The sequence below is a fragment of the Diabrotica virgifera genome, chromosome 5 (genome assembly GCF_917563875.1).
Source record: "Diabrotica virgifera virgifera chromosome 5, PGI_DIABVI_V3a".
Classification (NCBI taxonomy): Eukaryota; Metazoa; Arthropoda; class Insecta; order Coleoptera; family Chrysomelidae; genus Diabrotica; species Diabrotica virgifera.
In genome coordinates this window covers 8647772-8668590 of record NC_065447.1, presented here as the reverse complement: position 1 = coordinate 8668590, position 20819 = coordinate 8647772, and positions in this window count along the sequence as shown.

Sequence of the window (20819 nt, the reverse complement as noted above, 5' to 3'; positions counted from 1 at the left end):
GCAAGATTTCCGGCAGCGGCAGCAGCAGTGGCAATGGCTGAGTATAAATCCGGCATATGCTCCTCTTAGGAGTTTAAGAACCTTGTATCTATAGAGCGTACACATAGGAAGAAATAGATAATGTAATTGAATTACTAAATTAGAAATAAAATCGAATTCAATCCAACTTTAATTGAAAAATAAATTAGTTTGTTTGGAAAAAGTTGCCGATACGAAAGTTTTATAGTACTTGAAAGGAGGAATTTTAGATTGTGTAAAGGAATCTTGTGTATTCGTAAAATTTATGTTAGATTACATGGTCAGGCATAATAGTATAATATCTAAAATTCTTCGCAAACTATTCGATTCTATGAATTCACTGAAACTCTAGTTAGACATTTGAATTTTAACTGAGATATTTCTTGATTTTTGTAATTAAATTAAATAAAATGTGGCGTAGCTTTTTGATTAGTGTTGTTCTGACAAGTCACGTTTACCTCTAGGAGGAAAGTGAAATATTCTATTTCGTAGTGTATTGTTTTCATTATTTTGCTAAAAAATGTAAAAATTTAGACCGGTAAGTTAATTATTTTTGTTACAAAATGATGACAAGGTAAATTATTAGGCAAAAACAGTGATACAATAAAAAAATAGCTGCAGATTATTAACTACATACTGTTATATTCCTAATTGATATAAGAAATAAAAGTTTATAATTATAAATTAAAGTCAAATTAAAATAAAGGTTTTCATTTTTCTCGACCACGGGCATGTAAATTTGGAACGCCCTGTATAAAACAAATTATGTATAGGTAGCGTTTAAGGGAGTGATTCGGAGAAGTGTTTACGAACCTCGGAACAATACGACTCAAATAAACAATTAGAGTGATGTGTACAAAGAAAGTGTTCGTGGAAGGATTTGTCATTAACCACCGCTAACTAATACTCTAGTCTAGTGAATAAGATAATGGGTCATTAAATTTGTAAATGTTGTATTAATGTAGAAAGTAAAATTGAAATGGGGAATATTATTTTTTCTTGAAATCCATTAAGATATTTAGAAAAAGGAAAGTTGTGTTGATAAATACGGATAATTGAAAGTTGCTTGGGATTGGTTGATTTTTGAATGCTGGAAGGGGTAATTTGGAAGTAGGAGAATGGATGAGAGATATGTGGCAGAATGTTTTGAGCGATCGAAAGGCGAAGTCCAGTGTTCGAGAAGAGTGTACAAAAAAAAGTGAAACGCCGGTATAGTTAGTTTTTTGTTGAAATTTAAAAAGTAAGATATCGTGGAACCAGTGTTAGGCCGAGTCGAGATAAGATATAACTCCTTGAGTCTAGAGTATCCCGGTTTTTTGTTGAAGTGTTTGAAAAAAGTAGAACACGGCATCAGGAGAAGGCAGGAACGAGGGCGGTACGAGGCGTAGTTTCCAGAAAGGAGCAGAGGCTTTACTGGGAAGCTGGTACGAGTCGTTTGATCGCAACCCAAGATAGGAGGAAACGTGTTTTGTGTGAAGACATTGTCAAATCATCAGTAAAGGTCAGTCTATTTTGTTATGACATGAATGTATGGTTTATGTATTAAATACCACATTGAAAATTGAGGCACACAATCATTATTAAAAATTTCTTATCAAACCTAAATCAATTTATCACTGATAAATCATAATAGTTCATTTTAAATAAAATACCTTTGGAGACAAAAAGAAATAAGATTCCCATGTTTGTAAATGTTATATTAAATAAAGATAAGATATAAGAAATATTAAGCATTGAATGCCATTTAGATAAAATAAACGATTTTATAATTTCTAATTGAAATTCATATGTGTGTATTATTTTACTCTCTTTTATCTATCCCGATTAAAAATCCACTGAGAAATATTTTGAAGCCACGAAAGTAAGTAATTGATATTATAATTTAGCCCTGAGATTGACACTATATTGGTATTTGATCTGTTTGATTAATGAGATAATCATTAATTAATTAATTAAAATAAATTACATCTGAGAACAGCATCAGATTTCAAAAATAAGATCACTACAATACATATATGGTTCAAGATCTCCTTTTTAATAATATTTTGTAATATTGATATTATAATATATAAATATGAACTAGAGCATCAAAAATCCGAACCAATTGGAATCGATGCAGTTCAGATCTCAAATTTGTTCGGATTTTCAAACAACCTAGAAATACCACATTAACTATGGTGACCAAAGGTGCCATAAGTGGATTATCCAGTTTTTAACGATCGTACCCGGAGTCCCGATCTCCCGGGACGCCTAAATATCCCGTAATTACTTTGGGTTAAAGATACATCTTTGTCGCAGCTCTCCTCGGGCCCTCTTCCCTTCTCCAAGATAGTTAAACTCGACCATTGCCGTCTTCTTTTCTCCCTATTCATCAAGCGACTATCCAACCGGAGTCAGATAAGTCAATGTGGCCAGGGCCCCCGTAACCGGGCGTGCAACGCGTGCGACGCACGCGGGCGCAGCCCCAAAAGGGCGCCAAACCGAAGGTTTGGCAAATAAGAAATATTTATTTTAACGAGATATTCATTTTTTATACAATTTTAACATTACATTTTTAACTAACATCTGGAGAAATTTCAAAAATAAAAAAATATTGTGTTATTATAGTGAAAAAATAATTAAAATCTTACGAGGAAAACGAAAAGCCCTAGATACAAAGTTTACTACTTTTTAAACAATTAGAATAATTGAAATAAAAATATAATAAACAATATTTTAAATCCAAGACTTTTCGTTAATAAACTGCTTTCTGGCTGCATCCCATATCTCCGGATTTTACAATATATAATCACATAGAGACGACGAAATAGGAGAAAGCAAATAGAGGACACTTAGGCCACGCATTTACCTTCTCTTCGTCTAGGAAAAGGACCAAAAGACAGTTTCTAAATACTCACAAATTGAGTAAAAATGAAAAAGATAAAAAAGGGTTCAAGGCAGGTTTTGTTTATATTCGATTCAGAGTTGGACTACCATCTCCATATAGTAACTATTTCAGCATCCTTATGCATCATCAGTGAAGATTATGCAGTCACAACTCTGAAGGGAATACAAACATTCTGCCTCTTTTAAAGCAAACCATCGCGATGCGATGAACCCGCCTTTTGAGACGCAATACAGCGACATCTCTCGTATTACGAGGAAAACGAAAAGCCCTAGATACAAAGTTTACTACTTTTTAAACAATTAGAATAATTGAAATAAAAATATAATAAACAATATTTTAAATCCAAGACTTTTCGTTAATAAACTGCTTTCTGGCTGCATCCCATATCTCCGGATTTTACAATATATAATCACATAGAGACGACGAAATAGGAGAAAGCAAATAGAGGACACTTAGGCCACGCATTTACCTTCTCTTCGTCTAGGAAAAGGACCGAAAGACAGTTTCTAAATACTCTGTGATTATATATTGTAAAATCCGGAGATATGGGATGCAGCCAGAAAGCAGTTTATTAACGAAAAGTCTTGGATTTAAAATATTGTTTATTATATTTTTATTTCAATTATTCTAATTGTTTAAAAAGTAGTAAACTTTGTATCTAGGGCTTTTCGTTTTCCTCGTAATACGAGAGATGTCGCTGTATTGCGTCTCAAAAGGCGGGTTCATCGCATCGCGATGGTTTGCTTTAAAAGAGGCAGAATGTTTGTATTCCCTTCAGAGTTGTGACTGCATAATCTTCACTGATGATGCATAAGGATGCTGAAATAGTTACTATATGGAGATGGTAGTCCAACTCTGAATCGAATATAAACAAAACCTGCCTTGAACCCTTTTTTATAATTAAAATCTTATTTTATATTTGGTGTTAATAATTTACTATTTTTTAAAACAGTATAATATCGGAATACCTATTTTGCAGTACTTATTCGTAAATAGTAAAAATTTGTTTACAGGTCAAAACTTGTTGGGTTGTAATATTCTGTCCAGATTTGAAACTTGCGTAGATTTTTGATTTTAAAATAATTTCATAAAAATTTGGCATTGAGGTTTTTTGAGACGAGGAATTCAAATTTTGAAAAATAAATTTTGGCGTTGAATAGGTTGGATTTTGGGTTAAATAGATTTTTTAATAATTTAATAAAAGCACCCAATTTGATAAATAAACCTTGTTATAAAAATGCAAAGATTGTAATATAAAAATAATATGTACCTTTATATTTATTTCTAAACTACCGTTTTGAAGTAGGTACCTATGTATTTTGTATAACACCAGCAGCAAAAAGCTCATTTTGGCGCCCACCAAATAGGAGCGTCCGCCTGCAGTGCATCACTTTCAGGCCCGTTATCGCCGGCCCTGTGTGGCTCAATGGTAAGAGAGCCGACCTTTGGATCCAAGGGTTCTGAGTTGTGAATCCCAGCTGAGTATAAAAAAATGTTTCTTTATTAAAAATCAGTTAATAGAAATAATTTCTATCCTTATGGGATAGGTGAAGGGAGTCCAGACGTTCGGATACAATTAGCGTCTCTTTGTAAAAACAATGAAGTCGACTTTACTCAAGTACCAAGACATTTACTTAACACACACACTACACATTACACTATAATCTGAATGTGAAATCAACTGTACCATCCCAATGGCCAAAAAAATTACGGAGATGAAAATGTTGTTGAAGGTATAATTACCCAAGCGGGAAAACTGGCAGCTGATGAACAAGGTTTTCCTTCGTTAAATATCGTGAGATGAAAATATAAACCAAAATTTTTCGATTATGAACATAGAAAAAAAAACATTTCATGATCCAAAAACCGCGTTTATATTATATTTTTTTTTAGAATAATTGGTCAAATTCGTTAAATAGTAGATTTGATGCAATGTTTTATTATGATAATGTTTTTGTTTTTTTCAGTGATATTTTTAAATTAAGTACCATGATATTTTAAAACATTGTCTTGCTCTTCAACAAAAGATTGATCAATTAAAGATTGATGCGACTGATTTATTTAGCGAGATAAAAGCTTTATAATTAGGTTCTTTAATTGCCTAACTCATCAGATCCACTTGATATTCTTCAATATATATTTGAAAATAATATAACTTCATCTTTAGCAAATATCACTGTTTCATGAAGAATCATCCATCATTTTACCGGTGTCTGTTGCTTCTGGTGAGAGATCGTTTTCAAAATTCAAGTTAATTAAAAATTGTTTGAGCTGTACTATGGTACAGGAAAGATTATCCGGTTTGGTTATATTAACAATCGAGCAAGAGCTCGTCAATAAAATTGACTTAAACACCCATTTAATTCAAGTTAGATTTAAGGGCGTTGGCGCAAAATTTCGCGCCAATGTGTTTTAATAAATGCATTAATTTTTTCGAATCCTGAGATAACTAAATATGTAAGAAATTTTTGAAAAATCTAAACGCAGAATGAAAGAGGGCCGAAAGTCCTTGAAAACTTCTATATTGTTTATTTTAATAAATTACAGGAGTGAAGAAAAAGAGAAAATTTAGTGTAATTTTTAATTTCAAATATCTCATTCAAAAGTACTTTTTGGTCATTCTAAGGGACTTACAGCCCTCGGTAATAACGTAATCTTTCATTCTGCGTTTAAATTTTTCAAAAATACCTATTAGTTTTTTTAGGATTCGAGAAAAATTAATGCATTTAAAACACATTAGCCCGAAATTTTACGCCTACATCCTTCACTAATATACATAATATTAACGTTTTATTTGTTTTTTGCCATTATCAGTAAATTAGTTACAAGAAAAATAAAATTTGAGTTCTTGCAATTTCTGTTGTTTTTTACGAGTAAAAAATTAAAAATTATAGATTTATTTCATAATTGGATAAAGGTAGATTTAAAGGGTGGCAAAATATATCCAGCACGCGGGCGCCGCTCAACCTTGCGGGGGCCCTGAATGTGGCTGTGGGTGTTCGTCTTTTTAACAGTGTTTGTTTGGTAGGCCTTATAATATCATCAATTACTAATGCAGTGTACGTTCAGATTGATTTCACTATACATAAATTTTAAAAGGACACAAAGAAAATTTTATCTCTTGTAATTTTTTGTATTTTTTTTTGTAATTGTCAATATAAATAAACAATTGAATTTTGTTTATTCTCGTCGAATACAGCATGGAAAAAATCTACAAGATTAAACTGTGCCATCGAAGGTATCATTGTAAAAGTCTTCTTAATTTGTGCGAACAGACAGGCTAAAAGAATTTTGTGAACAAGTTTAAAACTCTTTGATGCTCTAAACGAAAAAAAAACTCCAAACATTTTGTTGAGGCACACCTATGGTTTGTCCATAGCCAATTCAATATTTTTCAGTAGGGACTTAAAAGATTGAAGGTAGTACAAAAAGCGTTATGGAAGTTACTGATGTATTGGGATCTACTCTCATAGCTTTGACAAGTTCTTCAGTTAATGTAAAATCCATTCTTAAGCTCGGCAAGACGAAATTACTTTAGAGCTCAAGTTATTGCCTTTTATGAAACCTGCACCTTGATTATTGATGGATGGAGTGAACTTTCTAAAAATTTTGAAAATGGATGTTTTTGAAGGAGATGCCCAGTTAGAAACATTTTGAAGAAGTTACTTGTTACTTCAACGAAAAAAGCATTGACATAAATGATATTATGCTATTTGATTAACTGGCACCATTAGTGGATTTTGTAGATGAAAAAATTAAAAAATTGATCAACGGATATAAATAAAACCACCTCAGTGTCACGAAAAATGAGTATGTTTTTAAAAATGCATATCAGGCAATAACGCATGAATTTTTGAAGATAAACCAGTGTGTGTTTGCTGTCCCCATAATGGTAACACTAAAAGAATCTGTTCGCTTATGAACATTCAGTGGACAAAGTAAAGGAACAAGTCTTCTTTAATTACGTTTTGAAGTAGATCTTAATATAAATAAGTATTGATTGCAAAATTGTTGTTTTTATTTATTATACGCCTCACAACTTAAATTAAATTACATTAAAATAAATTAAAAGGTACATTGAAAAATATTTATAAATCTCAAATAACCTAAACAGATCATGTTTTAATGATTACGTCTCAGAGGAGCCCCTTTTTGTCCCATTGTGGTTAGAATAGTTATAATCAGTTTATAGCTTAAAATTTTAAAGGGCTATTTCCAATCTAAATGGATCACATTAGGTATTTTCGCGGCGCACATCCTGAATGTACTCTGAACTTAACCCGGATACAAATATGTGCGCAAGCGTGTCTCCGAATATATTCTGAATTTGTTTCTGCACGAACAATTTCCGGATGTTTTTTGGGTTGCCTATGCCAATTGCCAATTGCCTAATTGCCTTTATCTTTATCTACGACTTAACATCGACAATCGACACCTCCGAGACAGGAAAAGTCATTTTACATATTTAAAAAAAAATGCATTTAATGGAACATTTAAAAGTCCTACAATCTCTTCCAAATCTTCATCGCTTGAACTGAGGCTCATCATCTAAAAAGGCTTTAAAAATAAGAAACTGAAATACATAATACAATTTAAAAAACCTTCCCTTTTACAATTTTTTTATGATAACACAACAATTTAAAATCTGTTAAGTTAGAAATAGAATATCGAATCTCTAAACAAAATAAATAAATTCGTCAAATCAACTTCTGCACATGTGCGGACAATAAATCCTCTCTTTAATCCCAGAACTTGTTGAACGCATTCCGAATACGTTCAGGACAAGTTGTTGCGCTCCGCGAACAGCGAACTTTTTATTCAGAGGAGGATTTTTCAACACCGCGAACAGCCAAAATTCTAATGCGCAAGCGTTCTTCCTCTGAACACGTTCAGGATGTGCTCCACGAAAACACCTATTGTATATAAGACATATTCCTAAAAGTACATTAACAGCTTGAATGGGCCACTAATCACGCGTGTATGCAAATTTTGAACAGCCATATCTTAACCAATTTTCTTTACTTCTATTATTTATTTATAAATAAATGTTTTATGAAGAGATTTTAATTTATTTATTAAATAAAATATGAAATATTTCAGTCTTCTTTACGTTTAAGAATATTCAAAGACTTGCCTAGATCTCAAATCAAATTACAGTAAATTATACACCAATAGATTGTCTTGTTAGAAATGTAAGACACCTGACAAGCCAGAGAATATGAACGAAATTATACCCCAACAATAGAAACATATAGCGTATTTTTAAAATATACCTTATTACGCTGCAATTACATGTAGGTATTTCTCGTATCAAATCGAAATCTATAATATTTTGTATCCGGTGAATCAATAACGAATAAAAATACGATATTTCCGGAGAGAGAATACGGTGTACCAAATGTAACAAAAATGTTAACATATCGAACGATATCCCGACTGAGCAAAATATGTAATAACAATAAATTGTATTTATTTTATTGTATTTATTTTGCTCGGTGTTTCGGTTCAAAAACATAAAACTAAAAGTTTTTACAATACAATACTGATCAGTGACTTCTGATTTTCATTCAATGCCATACTACATCCTTGGGAACAGTCTTAAATAGGTACAGTTAGTCCAGAGAAATAAGGTAAAACAGTACGCCCAGTAAATGAACGGGAAATTCGGCGATACCGTGTAATTTTCAGGGGCAACTCCGAATTGCATGAAAATTTGGATTTAGGTTCTACTTACCCTCCACTTCAAAGTTGAAATTGTGCCGTTGGTTGCTTTTACTTGGGGGGTGACAGTCACCCCTTCTCGGGGGTGAAAAAACATATGTTCAAGATAAGACCGGAAATGGATAAATTGACTGATTTTAAGCAACTTTTGTTCTATAGAGTTTTTTACGTAAGTCAATACTTTTCGAGTTATTTGCCATTGAAAATGTTTAACGACATGTTTTCAGACGGTTTTTCGCAAATAACTCAAAAAGTAAATATTTTATCGAAAAAAATATCCTTAGCAAAAGTGTAGCTTATAAAAAACCCCAAAAAATAGTGTATTACTAAAGTCTATCAATCAAATAAAAACAAAGTTGTAGCTCATGAAAAGTACGTTCTTATTCGTCTAATTCCAAATCGGATATTTCAAGGTGAAATCACCGAAAAATTAAGCACTTTTCGGGAAAACCCATTTAAACTTTTTTAAAGTGTTTATAAAAAGCTTTGTTTTAATTGTTAACAAAAGTTTTAGCATTAAAAATAAGCGAGTTACGCTCAAAATAAAGTTGGCCTTCTTTTTTTTTGTAAAAAATCATGAAAATCTCGCCGTGTTTAGCTCCCCAAATGAAGTTAATCGCTACCGCTTTACAAACAATTTACTTACCTATCTATTTTTTATATGATCTGTCGGTCTCACCGGTTTAAAGTGTTTATTTTTGAAAGGGTTATAATTGAGAAAGCTTGAATGGGTCACTAATCACGCGTGTATGCAAATTTTGAACAGCCATATCTTAACCAATTTTTGTCTTACGGAGAAACAAAATGAAACTAGCATATTTATAATAGCAAAACCTACATTTTTTACTCTTTAAGATTTTTCTCATCACTAATACTTTTTAAGTTATTTTGAAAAAATGAAATTTTTCAAAAACTTTTAGAAAATTTTTTTTTACTATAAAACCAAATGTTTTCAAAAATAGATACTTCAAACCAATCAAACTTACAGATCATATAAACAATACACATACACTTAAAATAGATGGTAAAGCCAAACGATTAATTTCATTTAGGGTGCTAAATAGAGGGAGGTTTTCACGATTTTTTTTACCAAAAAAAGGGGCCAACTTTTTTTTCAGTGTAACTCGTTTATTTTTGATGCTGTAAAGTAAACTTTTGTAAAAAACAAATAATAAGCTTTTTTTCGATACTTTAAAAATATTAATAAGGTTTTTCCGAAAAACGCTTCTTTCTTCGGTGATTTCGTGTTGAATTATTCGATTTGGAATTAGACGAATAAGAACGTATTTTTCGTGAGCTACAACTTTGCTTCTACTCAATTTGTAGACTTTACTGGTACACCATTTTGTTCGTTTTTTATAGGCTACACTTTTGCTAAAAATATTTTTTTCGATAAATTATTTACTTTTTGAATTATTTGGGAAAAACGGTCTGAAAACGTAGTTTTTTTGTCGAAAAATCAACAATTTAAATCGCGAATAACTCGAAAAGTATTGACTTACGTAAAAAACTTTATAGAACAAAAGGTGCTTAAAATAAGTCAATTTATCCATTTCCGGCCTTATTTTAAACACGCGTTTTTCACCCCCCGAAAAGGGGTAAATATCACCCCCAAGTAAAAGCAACCAACGGCACAAATTCAACTTTAAAGTGGAGGGTAAGTAGAACCTAAATCCAAATTTTCATGCAATTCGGAGTTGCCCCTGGAAATTACACTCCAAAACGGTCATTTATTGGGCCTGTTGGTTGCGTATTCGGTGGACATTTTAAATGATTAGCAATTTTAAAAAGTCAGAATTAAAAAGGGATCCCAAATGGGAGATAAATAACTTAAATAATCTGTTATGCAGATGATGCAATACTGATCTCTCAAAGTGAAGATGATTGCCAGAAAATTTAACATATTAATTTCCCCAAAAAAGACAAAATGCATAGTTATAACAGCAAATCCAATAAGATGTAAATTGGAGCTGGAGGGTCAGATAATAGAACAAGTGATGGAGTTTAAATCTATCTAGCTACGGTAAGCTCGAAACAGAAGTGGAAGATCAAGTGAATAGAGCAAACAGAGCCGCAGGTTGCCTGAATGACACAATATGGAGAAATAAAAATATCGGAAAAGAAATGAAAGGCAGAATTTACAAAACAGTTATCAGACCAATAATGACATACGCGACAGAAACACGAAAAATCGATGGTAAGACTCTATTGGACAGAGCTAGAAGTACAGATATACGACGGAGATGCAAGGTGGACAACATTAAAAACTGGGTAAGAAAGCAGAAAAGTAGAATGGAATGGCCAAATAAGCCGAATGACAACAAAAAAGAACCTACAGTCTTGATATTGCTTGGAAAGTTGGGTCTTGTAGTGTTAAAAATGTAGTTAAAATCTCGGAGTGATATATGATCAATCAATTACTGTAAAAGTTATTCAATTGGTTTCTACGAAACAACTGTTTTCAATAAAATAAATAAGAAAAAAATAAACTCACAATGGTTCTACATGTAACGTTATAGTATAGTATAGTTGATCCAAAAGATGGCATAACCCAGACATCCAAAGTGAAAGTTATCCTTCAACACCAAATTGTTGTATATGCTCCACACAATGTCCAGAAAAAAGTCACACCATTTTGAGCGTCGGGTTTGGCAGGGAGAGGGGGGAGAAATCGGTAAATTCGTAGTTTTTTAAGTTTTTCGCCAATATTTCTAAAACTATGCGGTTTAGCCTGAACAACCCTCTATACAAAATTGTTCTACATTAAATTTGAAATAAAAAAGGTTATATGCATAATATTTCTAAAATGAATGGTTCCAAAGTTACGGAGGTAGTATAGTATAACTGGTCCAAAAAAAGGTCTAACCCAAACATCCAAAGTAAAAGTTTTCCTCCAACACCAAAATGTTCTATATGGTCCACATATTGTTCAGTAAAAAGTTACACCATTTTGAGCGTCCGGTTTGGGAGGGAGATGGGAGAGAAGCCGGTAAATTAGTAGTTTTTTTAAGTTTTTCGTCAATATTTCTAAAACTATGATTTAGCGTAAACAATGTTATATACAAGAATGTTCTACATGAAATTTAAAACAAAAAATGTTCTATACATAATTGTTATAAAATCAACGGTTCCAGAGTTACGGAGTGTGAAAAGTCGAGGTTTTCGATACTTTTTATATTTTTTGGGCAATATTTATGATATAACTATACCAAAAACCCAGACATCCAAAGTGAAAGTTATCCTCCAACACCAAATTGTTCTATATGGTCCACATAATGTTCAGAAAAAAGTCACACCATTTTGAGCGTCGGGTTTGGGGGGGCGAGGGGGGAGAAATCGTTATATATAAAAAGTATCGAAAACCTCCACTTTTCACCCTCCGTAACTCTGGAACCGTTGATTTTATAACAATTATGTATAGAACCTTTTTTGTTTTAAATTTTATGTAGAACATTTTTCTATAGAACATTCCTTACGCTAAAGCATAGTTTTGGAAATATTGACGAAAAACGTAAAAAAACTACTAATTTACCGACTTCTCCCCCATCTCCCCCCCAAACCGGACGCTCAAAATGGTGTAACTTTTTACTGAACAATATGTGGACCATATAGAACAATTTGGTGTTGAAGGAAAACTTTTACTTTGGATGTCTGAGTTAGGCCTTTTTTTGGACCAATTATACTATACTACCTCCGTAACTTTGGAACCGTTCATTTTAGAAGGGTTATGCATAGGGCCTTTTTTATTTCAAATTTAATGTAGAACAATTTTGTGTACAGGGTTGTTCATGCTTAACCGCTTAGTTTTAGAAATATTGACGAAAAACCTAAAAAACTACGAATTTGCAGATTTCTCCCCCCTCTCCCCCCCAAACCCGACGCTCAAAATGGTGTGACTTTTTTCTGAACGTTATGTGGACCATATAGAACAATTTGGTGTTGGAGGATAACTTTCACTTTGGATGTCTGGGTTTAGGTCTAACTATACCATACTATTAGTGTAAGCAAGAGAGGGATAGTTATTTTATCAACAGAATTAAAAAACAAAGAAAAAACCATTTGAACATTGCACAACTTGTTTGCAAAAATAGTGCAATTTTTTGATTATAAACAATTTGAATAACTTTTTTGCTACTCCCCAGGAAAAATGATTTTTTCGAAAAGCTGGCAAGGTTAAAAAAGTTGTCCTGTGATAATTCTGGACGAAGTTAGTCCCTTTTTTTAAATCAACTATATCTAAAAATGAAATATGAATTTCAAACTCGAGCTATAAAATATCTCCGGTTCCTATTGATGGTTTTTGACGTTTCTTTGTATAATTTAAAGGTACTTTTTGAGTACATTATAAAAATTCCATTTCTTGATGGTATTTTTGGTTGACGGTTTCTTAACTTAAATATGGCAAACATATCATTTGGGAATATGGACAGAGAACGCCGTCAGCCCAAAATCCACAACCTGTATCTTTTTCGGGATGCATTGGACTCTCTTGGATCTTATCTGGATTGATACTATTCGACCATTATGTTTGTGGACGTATCCATTGATATCTACCGTAGAATCCAAGTTACCAACATGAGTTTTGACTTTTTCACTTTGTTTTGTATTGTATAAATTAAAGATTTGTGAAAATATGAGTAAAAATATTCTTCTATATAATTAGAAAAACAATTGCTCCAAAATAACCAAGATTGTAGCAGTTATATACAGTAGCCTCCCTCTATAACGAGAAGTGAAATGGCGGACTAATTACCTCGTTAAAAGCGGATCTAGTTATATTAGACAACAATAATCTTGAAATGTTTTGATGCCGCTTACTTAATTTATTAGGTGTTGATGGTCGACCTGAACAATGAGACTTCGCCATCGTAAATTATAAATTTCCTACAATAGTCAATATCGGTCGATAGATAAACAGAAAGAAGTTTATTACAGGCGGTGAAGTTTATTACAGCACTGGTCTCGATAATAACACAGATATTGGGCATTTATATATACAGGCAGTTGGGGTATTTATTTATAGCCATTACTGCGCTAAAAAGAGTTAAAGAAACGTATTCTTCGATTTCATTTTTCCTCATTAGGTATAACATAACCAAATATGCCTTGTTATAGAGGTGTTATAGTTCAAAAGGAATTCATGGGACCTCTAGTGTACCTCGTTATAAGCGAAACACCTCTTAATATCCGTGTTCGTTATAGAGAGAGTCCACTGTATATAAATACCAGACAAAATCGACTCTTACTTAAATCTTTAACATTTTCATTAATGATACGAAACAAAATAATTCGATGGCTCTGTTTCTAACTTTCAAGGTTGTTCTGGTCTAGCAAACAGTGAAATGATGAGTGCGTACTTCGTACTCCAACTCCAAACAAAATCCAATTAAGCGTATCTGTTTTTATGGGAATAAAATGCTACTATTACGAAAGCACACAATAGAATAACGACAGCGCCATTAAATAGAAAAAAGTGAGTGCATACGTGGTTTGTACCGAAAGTGGATTTCGTCTGCTGAAAGGAAATTACATGGGCTGTCCAAAAAACACTCAAAATAATCAGTAGGTACAGTATATTTCACAAAGTTAATAGCAAATTCTCTCAATATATGAAGCAATATCGAAGACAGGCAAAAATTCGGTTTTAACTGATCAACGGCATAACCAGGATGACTCTAAGGGGGGTTACAACTACTGAAGGGTTTCTGGGGGTGTGGAATACCGGCAATTTAAGCTCAAAGTACATTGCAATGGAGGGGGTTATAACCCCCAAAACCCCCATGCTTACGCCACTGTAACTGATAGGCCTTAATTAGACCCATACTCATAATAACTTCATCGTATGTGTCTTTATTTGGATTGTAAATTATGACTGGGTTATTTACTTCGATGCGATCTTCATACATCCAACATTCTTTTTACTTTTCCACACACTTCTTCCCAAAATGCAGGAATAGCAGTATTCAATGCTTCTTGTTATGTTCACATAACTGCTGATTCACTGCAACCATAACGTCCAATATAGTTAAATGAGTAAGTTTTACATACTCCCCAGATATACCCCCAATTGGATTGGCTTTTGGCTAACTTTAGTGATTCCGGCTTGATAGAATCCTCAGGAAATGAAATATGTTCATTCATTAATCATTCTTTTACTTTTTGTGCTGTCCACGAATTTGTTGGCTGCTTATTTAAAATTTCCTAATGGTATGGGGCATTATCCAAAGCTATAACAGTTGGTTCAAGGAAACTTGGAAGCAGTTTTTCTTTCAACCATTTCTCAAACATCACCGTATTCATGTTTTCGTGATAATCAGCCGATTTTGATTTTGACGAAAACACAAGATGGGCTTCATCAATAAAAGCATGTTTTCTGCCAAATCCGTTTTATTCCACAACACCGTCTTTACAGGAGCATGTTCTTTCTTTTTACACATTTTATAATATAATATCTCGAATTTCAAATTTACAAACCTCAGGAAGATCATAAGTTTTAGGTTGTGGTCTAGGTTTATATTGTACGACCTCTACTTCACTATTTACACTTTTTTCTGTTTTTCAAAATATTTATTGGAAATAATACATAATAATAACGAAACTCGTGAGTGTTGGCCACTTTAGTTTTTTTTAAGTTTTTTAGCGTTGCGGCACTGTTTAGAGCAAGATGAGCTAAAATACCACCAAATGTGTTGACAAGGGCACAAGTATGCAAGACAATAAAAAAACACGAAGAAGAAGGAAGCAAGGAATAAGTGTGACCGTTTATCATAGACGTAATAAGAATAGACAAGGCATATTGAGCAAAATAGTGTAACGCACGGGCAGTCGATCGGTGGTCTATCTATATTTTTTTACTAAGCGATCCCGCTCTTGTGACAGACAAAGATGGCTTGATCACTCAAAGTGAATATTGGCCAATGACGTCCTTGCTATTGGAGTTTCACCTCTATTCACAAAGTCTATTCTTATTATGTCTATGTCGGTAATCCCCAAACAAAATCAAAATGTTAAATAAAAGTATAACAAAACAAAAATATTACAATACCTATATAACGTTTTAAAGTCAGACAATTCTAAGAATTGTTGGAAGAGAAGATTATGTATATGTACCTAATTAGATACATATCTCCATCCAATCGATAATATTGCTATTCTATTCATTTAAAAGGATGTAAGTACTCTTAGCACTTATTGAGCTTTAATTATAAACATTAAAATTTGCACACGAAATAATTGGTTTTGTTCTATTAGCTGCAAGTGTTGGTTGGTGCAATTTTCTGATGTAGAAACGATGATCATTAAAATATTTCACTTCGTAGATCCCACAAAAGGCTCTAGCAAGAAGTAGGGACCGATTGGAGTGCATTCTTCCTTAATAATAACGTTAATTGTATATTAACACACATTTCGCCATTAACCTCGATTTCATTCGTGCGAAGTGAATAGTTAAAATGACTAAAAACTCAAGAGCATGCAATGTCTAATGTCTAATGCATCCAAAACAAAAATTTCAATATTGATGAGTACTTTGTGAATATTATACAGAGGCGGACTATAATATACTAGCCCTAACAACTATATTATATTGGACGAGACTACAAAGTATTCTACAGTTATTTCACATATAATATATAGTGGTAGGGAGGCAAAGTATGCTAAGTTTGCAGTCACTCGAGCGTTATGGGGACCTATTGGGTTTTGATTATTAGCTCCTAAAACCAAAAAAAGTTAGGTAAAATTTTCCATTTTAGCGAGCACTTTCCATTTTTTATTTTAATTTTCCATTTCCAACGATGGTTTTTTTAGATTGTAGCGCCATCTATCCACAATTCGAAAAAATGTTTCGAATAAAAGTTGCTTATTTTTGCGTAAAGAACCCAAGTCTGCAATAAAAATTTGCCCCCACCGCAGATCCGTGGGGGGCGTATTTGGTACCATTCGATAGATTTTTCAAAACCATTTTGAAAGTGTATTTTGCAGTTTTTCGATCTGATGTTCATTTTGCGAAATATCGCGGGGTTTTAGTTAAAATTTTAAATTTACCCCCCACCCCTCTCCGTGAGGGTCATGGGGGTATTTTTTAGTTTTTCGATCTGACGTTTTTTTTTTGATTTTTTGTGAAACTTTTTGACTCGCCCATTTCCTTACGCCCCGCTCAAATCGTCAGATTTTTGAAATATACACTATTTTGCATGTACTTAACTTACATACCTTATCTTAATCTGACAATTTCGAGTATTTTTAAGGATAGACTTTTTTTCGGGCCCCCTTAACGAACTTCCCTGTGTTAATAGCCAATATATGGTAGAGGTACATCTGCAGTGTACCAGGTTTCTCCCCATATGATAATCTGACGCGCTCGAGTAACTGCAAAAATCCCCGCTTGGGCTCCCCTACCATAGGGTTATTTTTCATATTTTTGAGAGCATGTTGAATTTTCTCCTCCTACATTTATTTTAATTTTTGTCTTTAAGTTGGAAGATTTTCTTTTTGCCGTTTTCGATCTAGAACATCATCAGGCGCGTCTGAAATAAGCCAATAAAACACCATTGTAAAAAAGAAATACATAGTTGGAATAACATTGACAAAACATCGAAGTTGATTTGAAAGAGAAAATTACAATAACGTAGACTTACACTTACTTCGTCAAATCAGGAAGGTATCCTAACAGAATGTCGTAACATTTGTTTAGTAAGAGAGACGGCTTGGTAAATTAACACATAACATAAAACACACACTGGACAAAGTACAAAACAGATAAAAAATTAATAAATGCTGGTACTACTACATCATTTGTACGTCGAAGATGGAGGAACAAAGAATGACAGTTCCTATTTGACGGTAGTGCTCAAGTAATAAATGACAAATGACAACTGATATTGACAAAGATTGTGTACAGTTATTACAGGGAGTGAAATTAGAAGTGATTAAAAATTTTTAATGTTATTTGGTAGTTAGAATTGAATTGAAAAAAAGTGCAGAAACTGCAGTTGATATACAGCTGATATAGAATACGTGAGCAGATTCACGTATTTAGGAATGGATCTGGTTCATTCTAGAATAAAATAAGTCGAAGCATTATGCTGGCAAATAAAACCATTCTCACCATTAGTAGCCTATATTATCGTATTTATCGCGAAGTATATAATGGAATGGAAAACAAAACCCGAGTCTATGTATAAAACAATAATTAAGTCCTGTAACAACTTCGAATTTTAGCCCATAATATTGTGACAATTATTAACAACAAACAAATCAGAATAAATAGAGCAGGAATCATCATATTCTTGCCTATAATGATTGATCTATTTTCAGTAGATTTTAGAGAAAATGCAATGGGTGCCCTGCAAAATATGTGAAAGTTATAAATAAATCAATACAAAAAAAAAACAAAACCATGTATTTTTTTCCCAAGTTAATGGCACTGGCAAAGCCAAAAGACCAGTCATGTTTTCTTATAGAAAAATCATGTATTGTTCACGAAATATGAAAATGAATGTGTATGATATAAAATAAACATAGTATTGTAATTATCACTAAAGGTTTACATAAAAAAAAAATAAAAATAACTTTCAACAGGTGTAAGTAAAAAATATTAAGTCCCTAGAGATCTCGTATATGAACTAAAAAAACTATAACAATTTTATATGATTTAAAGCACTTTAAAACCACTTAAAAACAATAATAGGCTACACGCACCTAACAACAAATATGATAGAAGGATTACTGTATGCGGACGACGTCGTTCTCTTAGCAGACAATCCGAGAAAGATGCAGCGACTAACTGATGTATGGACTGAGGAAATAGAGAAAATGAAATTAGAAATAAACATCAGCAAACGTAAGTCGATGAAAATAGGTCAACAGGAGCAGGAGATTGAATGCGAAACACGAGTGTTCTGTAAAGGACAAGAATTGGAGAGGGTGACGGCCTACGAGTACCTGGACACGATAATATCGAATGACGGAAAGCTAGACCTAGAAATTGCAAATAGGACAAAGAAAGCTACGAAAATATATTATGCGATTAATAATACGATACTTGGAAAACGGGAAATCAGCCAGGAAACAAAAGTACATGTATATAATACAATCACAGTACCAACTGTTCTATATGCGAGCGAGACATGGGTCACAAATAAAAGACATGAAAGTGCCATAAATGCAGCAGAAATGAAGCAGCTGAGAAAAATAGCTGGAAAGACAAAGATGGACAGGAAAAGGAACGAAAACATCAGAAAGTCAGGAACCAATAGAGAAAAAAATTGAAAAAAGAAGACTACATTGGTTTGGACATATAACTAGGATGAACGAGAACAGACCAGTAAAGAGGGTGACAGATGCCAAAAGACAGGGGAATAGAAGAAGAGGCAGACCTAGAAAGGGGTGGATGGAGCAGATCGAGGAAATCGGGACAAAGAGAGGGAAAACAGTGCAACAGATGAAGGAAATGGCAGGAGACCGGAAGGCGTGGAAGAAATGGGTAAAAGATGGATAGATGATACCAAAGTCCGACGCTCTTATAGGGCATAAGGACAACGAGAAGAAGAAGAAAACAATTTAGAAACTTTGAATAGAATTTGGAAGAATGATAAATTGATGGAAGGATGATGTCTAAAGAGGACGCAAAAAACCTCTTTGGCAGTTGATCATAGAGGAGAAATGCCGTAACGAATACATATGTTTGAGCTGTAGACCCATAGGATGGATGATGGATGGAAAAATTATAAGGATAAGGCTACTGTGCTGCTATTTTTTTACAGCGGTATTCTACTGTTCTGAGGCCTGAAAACATCAGAGAGAGAAAAAAAATAGAGACATTTGAACGCTATTGCTCTCGTAAAATGCTACGTATATCGTAGATAGATCATTACCAATATTGAAGTCCTACTCAGAGTGAATAAAAATGAGGATTTTTTGGTGATGGAACTACTTTAAATTGCCAAATTCTTGAAATATTCAAATATTCCACATGTTCCAGTTTTGATTTAAGCCTTATTTAATTTTTGTTTATAGTAATAAAATTAAAATAAATATTGAACACTTCCAAATTATTATTATAATATAAATAAAATTCGAAAGGAATCGAAATCGCAGGGTCCGCTCCTGTGTAAACGAGATGGCAAATTATCTTCTCAAAGATGAAAATTATTTGTGTCAAATAATTATTTTTTGCTTAACTTGAACATGCTGTCTCGTAGAATTATGATAACTAGGAAGTATTTTCATTTTTCATTTTAATAATAGGTATAAGAGTGAGAGCTTTCACTTCGTAAATAAAACCCTGTGGGAATGTCAAATTTTTTGTCGGGTCGGATGAGAATGAAAAGTCGAGACCATTGTTGATATATATGTATGTGCTAAAGGAAATTTTTCAGGTTTTTATTAATGTCGCAAAATAAAACACTGAAAATTTTGTTTTCAATGTTTCCACAACATACATACATTATCAAAAACCTCTTAAAGGCGTAGCCGTCCGTAGGTGTCGAGGTGTACAAGCTCGTATAAGCAATTTTTTCTACAAATTTACGCCACTCTTTTCTGTCTTTAGCTAGTTCCTTCGCCTCACTCCATGTCTTCCCTCTTTCTTTGAGAATATAGCTTATGCTATTGTTCCATTTTTTCTTGGTCGTCTTCTACGGTTTTTTCCTATTTTTCTCGCTTCCCATTATTCCCATACCTTCTTCACCTGTCCAGTTTCGTTCATTCTGATTATGTGTCCCCACCATTTCAGTTTCTTTTCTTCTGCTTTAGCCTTTAGTGATTTCGTTCCTAGTTCTTGTCTAGTGTCGTCGTTTCTTCTTCTGTGTGTTCTTCTAATACCCCAGCTCTTTCCTCAAGTATTTCATTTCACTTGCTTGCAGTTGCTTTGTTTATTTTTCGTCGAATACCCACTTCTTGCAAACACTACTGGCCAGTGTTTGTACGATATGTTTTTAGAAAGTACTTGCGACTACAGCATTGATTGGAAAAAATGTATCGTTATTTGTAGCGATGGCGATAAAAATATGACTGGCATAAATAGTGGACCCACTGCAAAATAAAATCGATAATGCCGATCATAACCTGGACACCCTTAGTCCAAGTAATGAAGCATAAAATAGGACAAAACCTTGCAATTTTTACAGAATGCATCGATTTGCTTGAAAATTTGAGAATAAGTAGTGCATAGTCGAAAGATCAAAATCTATAT